This window comes from Gorilla gorilla, chromosome 6 (genome assembly GCF_029281585.2).
Source record: "Gorilla gorilla gorilla isolate KB3781 chromosome 6, NHGRI_mGorGor1-v2.1_pri, whole genome shotgun sequence".
Classification (NCBI taxonomy): domain Eukaryota; kingdom Metazoa; phylum Chordata; class Mammalia; order Primates; family Hominidae; genus Gorilla; species Gorilla gorilla.
This window is the reverse complement of record NC_073230.2, coordinates 42,173,193-42,188,063: the sequence shown is the minus strand read 5'-3', so window position 1 is coordinate 42,188,063 and position 14,871 is coordinate 42,173,193. Positions and strand designations below refer to the sequence as shown.

The window sequence follows — 14,871 nt, the reverse complement described above, 5'->3', positions numbered from 1 at the left end:
TCTGCCTTTATTAGTGCTCTGTGGGGCAACAGTGTTTGGTCCCACACTGACTTAAGTTTTTTGTATGGGGAAGTGTCTAGGAAGGAGGGTAGTATTTTATACCTTTCCTGTAGGCGTGGTCTAAACTCTCCTGCACACTTGCGTATAGTCTCTGTAACAACTACTCAAATCTGCCATTGTAGAGTGGAAGCAACCATAGACAATTCTGTAACTGGATGGGCCTGGCTGTATTCCAATAAAACTTTATTTATAAAAATAAGCTGCAGGATGGATTTGGCTTGTAGGCTGGAGTTTGCAGACCTCTGGTCTAGAGAAAAATTCCAAATGTCCTACTGTGACTTTCCTTCTTCTCAAGTCTGATCTTTTCTCATTCTATTTTAAATTTGTACTTTAAGAAAAACACTTTCAACCAGCACATTAATAATAGCAGCTGTTTAACTGATTAAAACATTGGTTAAAGAAATAAAGCATACATACAAATCTACCCTAAAACATTTTGATAAAAACAAACATGCATTTGTCGTTTGTTTAATGTAGAGCCAAGACTTTGATTTAATTTGATTCTTTTTTGCATAAAATACACTCATAATTTATCTTTTATAATTTCCAGTTTGGGTTTCTTTAAATTGGAGTAATCAGTTGACATACCAGCAAAGCAATCTAAGGCAGAATCTCATTGCAGAGATTTTTATAATGTTTCTTCATCTTTCATAGTTTCATCTCCTGAGCTTAGTTCTATTGCAGTTCACTAAAACAAAAGTCAAGTCTTTCTAAAGGGAAAGTGTAAATTGACAGGTTTGTTAAGTCTAATAATATCCTGCTAGTCATGGGAGTTTAGTTAGTCAGGTGTTTGCTGAGAGAATGGAGAGCATTGAGTGATCAGTTGAGGCAGTGAAGAAGATGCAGTTGAGAGTTTCCTTGACCATACCCAACTGTTCACTCTGCCGTGCCATTTCTTTATGCTGCTCCATTGGTGTGGGAAGCTCTTTATACACCTCTACCTGAAGAATATCCATTTCCTCAAGGTTTAATTCAAGGTTACCTCCTTTATAACACCTTTTCTGAGTACTGAGATTGGCTTGGTTATTCCCACTTCTGTGTATCTTCCTACCCTACTATTATAGTACCTATAATAGATGAACACATTATTTTTTTTGTATTTCTTTCCTATTCCACTATACTATGGGATAACAGAGATTATTATTTTTAGTTCAGCTCTACCTCTCCAGGCCCTAAAACTGTGATATTACATAGTAGCAGCTTGGTAAATTTCCATTAAATGAAGTAGTACATTATTACTGCTGTTGCTTGATTGACTGACTGTAGCATGGGTGATTTCATACAGCAGATGGAACCACATTAATCATCTCATTCAACGAAGATTAAAATAATGATTACAGAATAAAGATGCTGGAAGGAAAAGTATGATTGGAAATTTTGATCCCTAAGCAGATTTCTAAAAGAGCTCCCTGCATTTTAAGATCTCTGCTAGATTGTAAGCTTCTGATTGGCAGTGGCTGTGCCTTGCTCATGTTTATAGTTTTATCTTTTTTCGTAGTGCCTGGCAAGATACTCAGTGCTTGCTAGATAAAGGAAGAAATGTTGTCCAATTAAACATATTTGCAAACTTCCTTAAAACACAAAGGTCACTAGTGTAGGATTCACCCTGTGTAAAGGGCAAGTTGAGTCCCATGTCTTAGATTCCTGCTTGCTCTCAGTTGCTGTTTGCACTTTCCCCTGCATAGCAGAGCCATTGAATAATGAATACGTAGCAAGCTGAGTAACTCTTTTTCTTGAGATGACTCGTACATGAACATTTGTCACACTAAATAAGGGAGATATTGAATATAAACACAATTTTTATGAAGACATTGAAATTTCTGATAATATAAGATCCTTTTATCCTTAATTGTGGTGTTACAGATGACCTCTGGCTTTCCTGAAGGGACACTGTGGGTAACAATATCAACTGTGTATCTCAGAGTATGCAATGCTTCCAGCTCAACTCAATGTCTTTAGTGTTGTTTTTAAAGCGAGTGTGTGTATATAATAATAGCTTGCTTGCTTTTGGTTGCACAAAAAACTATTTTTGATATTGATAAGGGCCCCCTTCTACTTTTCTTTTTTAATCACTGGATGCTGAGAACACTGTAAATGGCACAAGTCTTGAAGAACTTGTGTGAAACTTTGTTTAATGATAAAACTGAATGGCCCAACCTGATGTCAGGTACTTAGCCAATTAAAATTATTTCTCCAAAAGTATATGTCTATGTTTTGGGCTCATTTTACAATATTAATATGATTCTGGCACTGTGCCCTTCGCCAAGATGAAGTACCAGCTAAGCCTAATGGTCTAAACTGTCAACTCCCCGGCTCTTTATTAATCCTGGGGAAGTGGCTCACACCTCAGTCATTACTGCTCAATTAGGTAAATAATCATCACATTTATTCTCATTAGAGCACTCTCTTCACAGAAAGCTTTGGTCCTAAGATTTTCAATTAGTCTTAACAAGTTACAAATGCCACTAGTGTCTCCCTTTCTCCATTAGTCCCCCCAACCAAATAAAAAGCTTGTGTCTAATTAAGGAAACCCAAGTCCTCGTAAAACTTACTCTCTTTGCCTCTGTTGTATTCAGAAACCAAGAAGCTCATTAAATGAGGCAACTGGCCTACCTGAGTTGTTGGTTATTGCTGGGCCACAAAAAACTCCTGTGCTCATAAGCACAAGCATCAGGTTCAGCAAGAACAGATGTTTTCTTAAAACAAGGCATTGAGCCTCCACTATTTCTCCTCCTCACTCCACTTAAGGGGAAATTTCTTGAGGCATGGTAGCATGTAATTATCATTGCACAAGATCATTGCACAACATGGGGCTCAAACTGACTCTGAATATAAGACATAGACAACTTGTCTTCTCTTTTAAAGGATGCTATTTTCCTAATAAAAAGAATTCACAGAAAGGATCTGGGATGTTTAGAAATCCAAGAGAAGGAGAGGAGAGTTCCATTTTCACTTATCCAAGAGGCAGGCTCTTCAAGTGTCTTTTTCCCTTTGCCCAAGGAGAGCTAAGGGGTAGCAGGCTGAGATGGAAGTGGTAAATTGTAACAAAAAAAATTTGTTTCTCATCTCATTCTGCTGCAATCAGGTACACGCTTGTACATAGGGAAGTGAGGCAGACATAGAGATATGCTGCTCAGATCCCCCTTCAACAAAGACCTTGCTGTCCAGCTGTGAGGCATATGGTTTGCTGACATCCTCCAGCTGTTAGATTCCTCAGGGTTTGCCTCAGCTTTTTAGCTAGGATCATGCTATTCTTGGTACAACCTCTACCAATGACTAAGTTATAGTAGAAGAGTCTAGTCATTTATACCCAACATGGAAATCCTAAAGGATTCCTGAGCTGCCAGAGACTGTCAGGTTAATGTCAGGCTCTGATGGGTCCTCCAGCCCAACCTTCTTCCCTTTGCTTTCACAGATGTGACTTCTCCCCAGATTTTTGTATACCTGACTCTGTTTCAGCATCTGCTTCCCAAAGAATGCAGTGTGAAGCAGGAGGTCAGGGAGGGAGGGGCCCAAGATCATTTCATTTTCTAGGGGTTGTCTTTGTGGTTGCCTCTGTTGCATAATGTAAGATCTTAGCAAAAATCCAATTTATTCAAAACTAAAGCCAGTGAGAAAGCTACTAGGATGCTAGAAATTACTACGTGATGATGACTGCTATGCTGAGTCTGTCTGCCAAGTAGCCTACATGCCTATGCTTAGGCATCACACTGGCTCCTCTTAGAGGTCTAAGAATCACTGATTCTTTGTAGAGATGTTATTGAGGACATTTTAGTGCTGTTTCATCAAAGTACTGAATATAAAGCTCCATAGTATCAGTTTTCTTGATTAAGAAACATCTTGCTGTGCATTTCCCTCAAGATTACAACAAATTATATTTAGTCAGTTTTGCCCTTAGTTTTAGCCACTAACTAGGAAGCACAAAATAAAATATGATGGGTTGCAGTAACTTTGCAGTAACTCAAAGCTTAAATTTGATTTTTTTCCTCTGAAGTTATGATTTGATATTTTCCATGCCCTTTCTATTTAATTTCTTATTTTTCATTGTGTTGGGTATGTTCTTACATGCACGGGCAGTAGACAGCATGGCTACTGCAGCCCGACTGTGGGATTTTGAATGTTGGCTCTGCTACATGACAGCTGTGCTATCTTGGGCTTGCTACTGACCACACGGAATCCAGGGTTCTTTGTAAAATTGTAATAAGAATGCCTGATTTATAGGGCTACTGTGAAGGTTAAATGAGATAGTTTATGTAAAATGCGTAGTAAAATGCTTGCCCTATAAAACCTGGGTACCTGTTGTTGGTGCTGATGCAATGAATAGGGCCAATAACTAGACAGAGAGCTGCAAGAACTGGGGATGAGATGGTGTGTCTTAACATAAGTCCTAGACTCCTTGCCAACTTGCTAGAATAATGTTTTCTGCAAAAATTGACACATAAGAAGTAGAGGCTTTGTTTAAACTAGATCTAAAATGAAGACTGGCTATTTTATTTGCTGTAATGCATGCCAGCTAATCCAATATATTTGATTAACACACGTGATCAGTCTAATATATTAGATTCTCACTATGGAAACAGTGGTGATTAAATTAACTGATGGCGGATAAGGTGAAAAGAACTAAGCCAATCCTTGAGAGACTAGAACACAAGATAGATTAGTTCAGGGATTGGGCCACTATTTATTAACAGGATTGCTACTTATGGGGCAATTCTGTGTTAGGATAGATGGTCCTGTGCAGGAAATTTGGCACGCCTGGACTGTGCTTACTAAATGCCAGAAGTAACCCCTGCTGCCCCAGTCTTTGTGGTAACTCCAAATATCCCACCATTTCCAAATGCCCCAGGACTGCTTCCTGTGAAGAACTATTGAGGTGTGGAAGGACATCTAGTGGTAGATTGGGAATACGACCCAGCATTTCTAGGTCAGTTCCAGTTTATACCCGCCATGATTGTGCCTGTGGCCCTTTCTCTTAAATATGCCCTGGTTTACTCGGCTCATTGGAGATGGCTGATTCCCGGCCTGGGGCTGGGAAAAGGACAAGATAAGCCTGGAACATCATGTTGTGCTGGCAAGTGAGGACATGCCCAAAAATGCTGAGAAACATGTCAACAGAAACACGCACCAAATTGTAGGGCTCTTCCTGACCCCGGTCAGCAATCTAGGCATAAAAAGAAATAACTATGGCAACAAATTATAACCCACAGAATAAAAGAAGAACCTATGATGTAAATTTAAAAATGGGAGAGAAGGGAAATTTCTTCCTTAAAGTAGAGAGACTGCTAATAAGTATAGAAGAAATAATGAAATTAGAAAATCATCATTTGGAAACCTTTATAGCATTGATTCAGACAGGAATCTACACTGTATGGTAAGTGCTGTGAGTGAAAGTTTAAGGAGTATCAGGATGGCTATGTACTCTTAAAATACTTGTCAGTTGCAAAAGGAAAAATAGTATCTTTACAGTGGAGAAATCTGACAATAACATCACTAGTAATGGGACAAATTGATATACTGTGTCTGCTGATACTATATACTAAGAGGAACAAAGCATCATTCCTGGTGTATAACTCTCAAAAGCATATAACCTTAATCTATTCAGAAGGAAACATCACACAAACCCAAAGTGAGAGAAAATCCACAAAATATCTAACCTATGCTATTTAAAAATGTTGATGTCATAAGATACAAAGAAAGACCAAGGAACTGTTCTAAGTTAAAGAACACTAAACGTACATGGCAACTGAATACAATACATGATTCAGGGTTTTTTTGTGCTAAAAAGGATGTTCTTGGGATAATTGGTGACATTTAAAGCAGGTTTGCTGATTACTTGGGACATTTTTAGATGGATGGATAGGTAGATAGGTAGGCATTATAGATAGACTGATAGAGGAAATGATAAAGCAAATATGAAAAATATTAACATTTCAGGAATATGTGTACAGGGTACGTGGGGGTATTTGTACTACTCTTGAAGATTTTCTGTAAACCTGAAATTATGTCAAAACAAGAAGCTAAAAATGAAAAATATCCTGGTTGGGAAGACACATTATATAGTTGCTCAACCCATAGGGGAAGAGCTGGCAGAATATGATGGCTGTGACCTCTGCACGGTACTGAAGATATGGGAAACATGTTGAGCAAGGGCTGCTGTTATATTGAGAAGTGAGCTTTAGAATTGTTCAGCAAGTTTCTTCTTGTTCAGACCAGTATAGGCTTTCCTGGTAAGCTACTGTGCAATGTATTTGTTAATTATTAGCTCAGAGAGAGATTCAGCAAGTGGGCTTACATCTGTTCCCATGAAACACCATGAACTTCACACTCTCCGGGGAGGTCTAGGACTCAGAAATATAGATGTTAGTAAGAGCAAACAGACATAACAGATAACACATACAAAGTGGCTACCACATGCTAACCACTGCTGCAGGCACTTTCTATAGAAGAACTAATTTAATCATCACCATAACCCTATGGGGTAGATGATATTTTTACAACCTCCATTTTACAGATGAAGAAACTGAAGCATAGACCTGGTGAGTAACTCACCCAAGTATTAGTATGGAGGGGAGCTGGGATTGAAACACCAGTTATGGTCATTCCAGAGGATGAATGCTCTCTTCACCACTCTACTCTTCTGCTTCCTGAGGGGCTCTGAGCAATGAAACTCTTCTTTCCAGATTGTGCTTATAAAGCAAACGAGGTGTCCAGGATTAGACCTCTAGAAGAGTCTGAGCTGTTGTACCCCATACAGGGGGAAAGTAAGTTGTTTGTGCTGAGTGGGGAATGGAGCCAAAGCTCAGAGGAGGCATCGGAAGGTAGGAGCAGATATGCGGAGCAGACTAGCAGAACAGTCGCATGGCCAGAAGAAAGCTGGAGGGTTGGGCCGAGGTTGGGTCACTAGATAGCAGAGTGAGAGGAAGCAATGCCCAGCCTAGTGGGTGGCTGATCAAGGCAGAAACTGGGGGGTCAGTGTAAGAACAGGCTGGGCTTCAGAGCCAGAACTCATACACAAAATATTTTGGATTTATTCCTTGGGAAGGCTGTGTTCCAGTGTGTCTGATAAGGCCTTGGCCTCATCTTTCTGGTGGCACTCACCTTTCCCAAAATGTAGCTAAGCCTAATCTTTGTCACTAAGGAAGTGGGGAACAAACACTGGCCGACACCTGCATCCGAGGCTGTGTGCTAGGTATTTAACATGTATTATCTTACTTAATGCAATGTTTTGAATAAGTGTACCTGAGCCAAACTGCCTACTGTGCACATATATATTAGGTTGGTGCGAAAGTAATTGCTGTTTTTGCTACTAAAAGTAATGGCAATTACTTTTGCACCAACCTAATAGGAGTGACTATTCAAAGTGTGCACTCAACTTTCAGTTCAGTGAAATTTGGATTGTTTATTGGAGCTTGATGCAATTGTAATTAAATAGAATAATATAATTAGATAATTATTCACTCTAAGTGCAATACAAATATAGGTACTCAAATCACCACAGGTATTAGAAAAAGCAGGCATGCTCTCATCGAACCAACATGGCAATTTTTGTGTACAACAGGAAGCATCAAACTCAATGAACTATGGAGGCCAACTCAGGCACAATTATAGATATAATTTCTTAATCATCGTAACTATCTGAAGAAGGCAATCGTATAATTTCAGCCTTTTGTGGTTATTGTAGGATTTAATTCAGTAAAGCATGTAAAGCATGTGGCTCAGTGCCAGCCACAAGGGAGGCCCTGAATGCATGGCACCTGCTCTGCTCATTTTCTCAAGAGAGAAATGAAGCTTAGTGAATGTAAGTAGTATGTCGAAAGCCACAGAAATAACAAATGGTAGAGAGAGGATTTGAATTCAGGTCTCTAGACTTTGTCCTCTATTTTTGTGCAGCTTTCAAACTAAGAATAACTTTTACATATTTTACTGGTTAAAAAATATTTTTTAAAAAAGAAATATATGCCCGGGCACATGAAAATTATATGAAATTCACATATCTGTGCCATAAATGAAGTTTTAGTTACACAGCCATGCCTGTTTGCTCATGGCTGCTTTCATGTTACAATGCCAGAGTTGGGTAGTTGACACAGAGATCATAGGACCTGCAAAGCCTAAAATATTTAATATCTGGGCCTTTACAGAGAAATTTGGTTGACCCCTGCCCTAGACCTTAGACCCCTGCTCTTTCCATTATTCTCAAGTGCTGGTGGATCCAGATGGGTTGTGACATTGCTTAATCTCCTGGCATTCTTGGGGAATTATTAAACTGCCATTTAGGTTGCATAAATGCTCCCTGCTGGCTTGAATAGGAGAGTTTTGAAGGTGCCAGATGGGAACAGATTCCTTTCTTTCATCTTAACAAAAATCCAATCTCACTCTCTTTCATGTTCAAGAGCATTTGATTAATTAGGACAGGAAGTAGGGGGGCGGTGGGGAGAACAATCCGAGCTGTTGAGCTGGACTGAGCTGGCAGTTTCAGGTGCTCTCATTTCAGCTTCTCCTCCCCATGTCTAGCAGGCTCCCTGAACTCCCAGCTGAGTGTAATCAGAGGCTGTGTAATTGGAGGGTGAATGCCCAGGCTTTATAGTCAGAGACCTGTATTTGTGCTGTGATTCCCTACTTGCTAGTTGTATGGTTTTGCACAAGTTATTTAACCTCCTTCGGTCTCAGTTTCTGCAGGTCTAACATGGGCATAATGAGAATACCTATGGCTTTGAGTAATTTGGAGGATTAAATGCAAACATATATGAAAAGATTTTTTCCCTGAAGAGGTGGCTCAATGAGCATTCAGTAAATACCAGCTATTACTATTATTTTTTTTCTGCCTACTTGTCAGTAGGGAAGGAGCTAAGTTTCTGATCCTAGTTTAAAAGCCCTTAAAGGTGTTTTTAGGACATTTAGAAAAAGTAATATGTGCACATAATACAAAATTCAGGTAGCACAAATAATAAAAATAAGCAGCTCACAAAATGATGTAGCCTGGACTGTTCAAGGCAGCAGTATTCATAGTAGCCCTAAACTGGAAATGACCCAAATGCCCACCACTAGTGGAATGAAAAAATCAACTGCAGTATGTTCACACAGTAGAACACCATTCAATAAGGATAGTAAACTGTCTGCAACTATATGCAGCAATGTTGATGAATCTCCTGAATCTAATGCTGAGCAAAATAAGTCAGAAACAAAAGCACACATACTGTAAGGTTCTATTTATGTAAGGAATTAAATCGTTCTACATATTTGCTACTTTGTATCCTTGACCTAAATCTCTGCATTCCTCCCTCCCACCCTGACTGACTCTGGTAACCACTGTTTCATGTATTTGTAATGAACAATCCCCAAACAACAAATGTTGGTGAGGATGAGGAGGAATTGAAACCTTTGTACACTGCTGGTGGGAATATAAAACTGTAGTTGCTTAGAATGTTAACCACAGTGTTACCATATGACCCAGCAATTCTGCTTCTAGTTACATACCCAAGAGAAAAAACTGTCCACACAGAAAGTTGTACATGAATGTTTATAGCAGCATTTTATTCCTAAGAGCCAAAAGGTAAAAACCACTGAAATAATCATCAACTGATGAACGGATAAACAAAATGTGCTATATCCATATGATAGAATATTATTTAGCCATAAAAAATGAAATATGGATATGTGCTACAACAAAAATGAACCTTGAAAGTGTTAAGTGAAATAAACCAATCACAAAAGATAATATATTACATGATTCCATTTATATGAAATGTAGAGAATTGGCAATTTCATAGACATAGGAAGTAGATTGGCAGTTGGCTAGGGTTACGGAGGATGTGAGGTGGGAGTTATAGCTAAAAGGTATTTGCCTTCTTTTTGAGGTGATGAAAATATTTTAAAATTGACTTTGGTGATGGTTATACATATCTGTGAATATATTAAAAGCCACTCAGTTTTATACTTTTAATGGGTGAACTGTATTGTTATGTGAATATTTTAATAAAGCTGTTCATAAAAAGAAAAAATAAAATATAAAATTAGGTGAAGCCTGTCTGGGCCTCAGGGCTTACTCTTGGTGGGGGAAAGAGGTGGTACTGGGAATTGGTAGGAGGGGGCATAGAGGCAGATGGTAACATTTCTTGATTTGGGTGCTAGTTACACTGGTATCTTCTGTTTGTGAAAATTCATCAGCTGATACTTGCGTGCACCAGATTGAATTTCATACTTCAATAAAAATAATAAAAACTAAAATTAAGAAAGGCACCCTTCTCCAACAATTGTTAGTCACTCAGTTCTTTTCTCAGAAGCAACCACTCTTACATCAAACAGAGTCTAGAGACAGGCTATTCAGAGACTGAGGTACAAGAACATGTGTTCTTGTGTATATTGTATTTCTTGTCTTATTTTTATTTCCTGAGAGCAAGTTTTGATAAACCTAGTCCTATGTCCAGTTGACCACCTACTACAAAGGGGGTGTAGACCTCAGAAAAGGACAGGGGGAGAAGAGGAGATGGGTGGAAGTTCTGATCCTAGGTGACCTTCTTGGACATGGCAAGGTTTCAACAAATGTTCATGAAACTGTCAAAGTTTTATGAATTTAAGGGCTTCAAAATGTCCAGGTTTTCTTCTAGTGTTGGTCTGACATCCAGATTAAGTCTCTCATGCCTATTTTGTGTTTGAAACTCCAGGAATCCCTTTGGGCTGCCCTGATCCCCAAAGCCTTCTATTATTTTTTCTTTCTTTTTAAAATTCATTTAGAATTTTTTATTTATGTTTAATTTATTTTTATTTTTGTAGAGACAGGGTCTCGCCATGTTGCCCTGGCTGGTCTTGGACTCCTGGCTTCAAGCAATCCTCCTTCCTCCCAAAGTGCTCGGATTGCAGGTTTCCTTCTTTGTTTTTTTGGGCAGGGGCATCTCTTTATGTTGCTCACATTGTAGTGCAGTGGCTGTTCACTGGCATAATCCCACTGCTGATCAGCATGGGAATTTTGACCTGCTCTGTTTCCAACTTGGGCTGGTTCATGCTTCCTTAGGCAATCTAGTGGTCACCTGCTCCTGGGATAGGGGTAACCATACTGATGCCAAACTTACTACAAACATCCAATCCACATAGCGCACTATGAGCTCCTGGGCTCAAGTGATACTCCCACCTCAGCCTCCTGAATAGCTGGGACTACAGGCATGCACCACCACACCTGGCTGGTCTTCTGTTCTTCATGAGCACTCACCTGGGTTTGTAATTCAGAATAGCATTCATCTTCCTGGTGAAAGTATTTTCCTCATTTCAAAGTTGTGACATGATGGGATATTTGAATCTAGGACCACCATGAAACACTAGGGAAGACAGTCTCGTATTTCTGGCCTTTTATTCCTCCTGATCTTTCTACTTTTGGCAGCATCAGCATCTCCAAATGTTAGTCATCCGCTAAGGCCCAATACAAGCTCCACCCACTCTGTGAAGTCCCCATCGTGTTGCACTGGAGGACCCTGATTTGTGCCACTTCCTGTAGTGCTTCTTTAAACACTCATCAATTACTATTGATTGCTGACTATTTGGTTTCAGACACAATGCCATGTGCTGAGAATGCAAGGAAGGAAACTCCATTCCTGTCTTCAAATTGCTCACATTCTAGTGTTTCAGGGAGTTGGGAAATAATTAAAATACAGTGTTGCACGATATTTGTCCAAAAGAGGGATGATTGGCAAAATCTTCTGGGAAGGAACCAAGTGGACTAGGCAGGCTTCACAGAGTGCCTGTTCAGCTTTGTGTCTTGAGGAATGAGTAGTGCTTTGCTGGAGAGATCAGGTGAGAGAAGGGCATCCAGGTAGAGAGAGCAGTGTGTGCAAAGGCATGAAGTAAGGACCACAGGTTGTCATTTACTTATCATTTAATATGTCATTGAGTTTACTAGTCTTTCCAACTAGATTGTGAGAGACTCGTGGAGAAGATTCCTAATTCAGGCTTCTCATTCCCCTTCCCCCAGACATCTAGTAAAATTCTGGACACTCATAGTTGTGGCAGGCCAGGTGTCACTGACAACTCTTTCAGTACTGACTGAGTGGTTAAGTTAAATATTAAAAGCCAGTGCCCTTGTACGAAGGCTGGAATGTGACAAAAGCCCATCAAGAGTTTTACCTAGGCCTTTCCTGGGACTTAAGGCATGACAAAGTAACAAAGGAATTCTTAACAGGACCCATTTAGGATTAAACAAGTTTCACTGGGGGTCTAAAGAAGCTCCCTAGGCCTCCACAAACAAGTTTATTGGAGGTCTGAAGGAACTCCCCAAACCTCTGTAATTTAGCGGGAGACAAGATAAGGGTAATCCCCCCAGCACCTGGACCCATTTAGATTAAGTAAATTTACTGAGGCTCCAGAGGAAGGTCTTCAGGACTCAGACCTTGGTTATAGGTTAAAAGAAGTTAACCGTTTATATCTTTAGATGAATGCATACCTTACACGTAGACATATAGTTTGGAAGGTATATAAGCTCTGGAAAACTTTGTAATTTTAAGTTGGTCTGGCAATAATTTCCAGGCCTTCTCCCCGTCACCGGTTGCAGAAAATAAAACTCTCTTCCAAAGTTTCCACAGGACTACCAGCTGGCCCAGCAGGTGTGCCATGCCATTGCCAACATCTCTGACAGTAGAAAGACCTCTGGGCAAACGTCACCCCCACTTCCAGTTGCCTCAGGAACACAGGTTGTTTGAGCGACTGCGGGAGACAGTTCCCAAAGGCTTTGTCCACCAGACCCACTCTGGATCCCATTCAAAGAGGTGGCAGTGACCCTCATTTACCAACTGGCAGAGAGTCCCAAAGTGACCTGTGCCCAGATATGGCAGGGCTGTGCAAAACAGGCCCTGGAGAAGCTAGAAGAGAAGAGAACCAGTCAGGGGGACCTGAAGGAGTCTCCCACAATGCTCCCCACTTTCCTGTTGATGAACCTCCTGTCCCTGGCTGGGGATGTAGCTCTGCAGCAGCTGGTCCACTTGGAGCAGGCAGTGAGTGGAGAGCTCTGTCAGCGCCGAGTTCTCCGGGAAGAACAGGAGCACAAGACCAAAGATCCCAAGGAGAAGAATACAAGTTTTGAGACCACCATGGAGGAGGAGCTGGGGCTGGTTGGGGCAGCAGATGACACGGAGGCAGAACTAATCCGCAGCTTCTGCAAGATGGAACTGTTGGATGGCAAACAGACACTGGCTGCCTTTGTTCCACTCTTGCTTAAAGTCTGCAACAACTCAGGCCTCTATAGCAACCCAGACCTCTCTGTAGCTGCTTCACCTACCCTTGGCAAGTTCTGCATGATCAGTGCCACTTTCTGCAACTCCCAGCCTCATCTTCTGTTCACCATGCTAGAAAAGTCTCCACTTCCCATTGTCCGGTCTAATCTCATGGTTGCCACTGGGGATCTGGCCATCCACTTTCCCAATCTGGTGGACCCCTGGACTCCTCATCTATATGCTCACCTTCGGGACCCTGCTCAGCCAGTGTGGAAAACAGTGGGGCTGGTGATGACTCCACCTGATCCTCAAGGACATGGTGAAGATAAAGGGGCAGGTGAGTGAGATGGCCGTGCTGCTCATCAACCCTGAGTCTCAAATTGCTGCCCTGGCCAAGAAGTTCTTCAACGAGCTCTTCCACAAGGGCAATGCAATCTATAATCTCCTTCCAGATATCATCAGCCACCTGTCAGACCCCGAGCTGGGGGTGGAGGAAGTGCCTTTTCACACCATTATGAAGCAGTTCTTCTCCTACATCATCACCAAAGACAAGCAGACAAAGCCTGGTGGAAAAGCTGTGTCAGCGGTTCCACACAGCCTAAACTGAGCAGGTGCAGCAGGACCTGGCCTACTGTGTGTCACAGCTGCCCCTCACAGAGCAAGGCCTTTGCAAGATGCTTGGCAATTTTGACTGTTTTGGAGATAAACTGTCAGATGAGTCCATCTTGAGTGCTTTTTTATCAGTTGTGGGCAAGCTGCAACATGGGGCCAAGCCTGAGGGCAAGGCTATAATAGATGAATTTGAGCAAAAGCTTCAGGCCTGTCATGCCAGAGGTTTGGATGGGATTGAGGAGCTTGAGATTAACCAAGCAGGTAGCCAGAGAGCCCCAACAGCCAAGAAACCATCCACTGTTTGCAGGCACCAGCCTCTGGCTTCTGCAGCCTCAGACAATGACTTCGTCACACCAGAGCCCCGTCGTACTACCCATCGGCATCCGAACACCCAGCAGCGACCTTCCGAAAAGAAACCCAAAGTTGTCTTCTCAAGTGATGAGTCATGTGAGGAAGATTTTTTAGCCTAGATGACAGAAGATAGGACACCCAAGAAAATAACCCCCATTCTCAGAGCATCACCTCGCAGGCACAGATCCTGAGAAGTCATCTTGCCTGTTCCTGTCCTCCCTGTGCAGGGTGGCTTGTAGGGTGACCTAGAATTCTAATTCTGTTCCCCTTGTAAAATATTTGCCTGTCTCCTTTTTTGGAAAAAAAAATATATATACACGATCTTTAAAATGCAAGGCCTTTCTCTTAAATTAGCCTAACTGAACTGCATTGAGCTGCTTTCACTTTGGAATATATGTTTGCCAGTCTCCTTGTTTTCTAATGAATAAATGTTTTTATATACTTAAAAAAAAACTCTCTTCCTCCCCAGTTCATCTGCATCTCATTATTGGGCTACAAGAAACAGCAGCCCGACCCTATTTGGTCCAGGAACAATATTGGATAGAAATAAAAGACTAAGGGCAAACACAGAAAGAGTCATCTTAAAAGATTTAATTAAGCGCCTGAATTTAAAACATTCAACAGATCCCCATTCTTAGAATGGGAATTTCTCATC

At 41.0% G+C, this 14,871-nt stretch overlaps 1 protein-coding gene and 1 pseudogene across 2 annotated transcripts in view; one reads left to right on the top strand and one right to left on the bottom strand.

The window, feature by feature from the left end:
• Window positions 1-14,871, bottom strand: part of NPSR1 (neuropeptide S receptor 1) — a 221,313-nt gene that overhangs the window by 114,949 nt on the left and 91,493 nt on the right. The window lies entirely within an intron of this gene.
• On the top strand, window positions 6,084-14,407 carry LOC129534713 (condensin complex subunit 1-like; annotated as a pseudogene).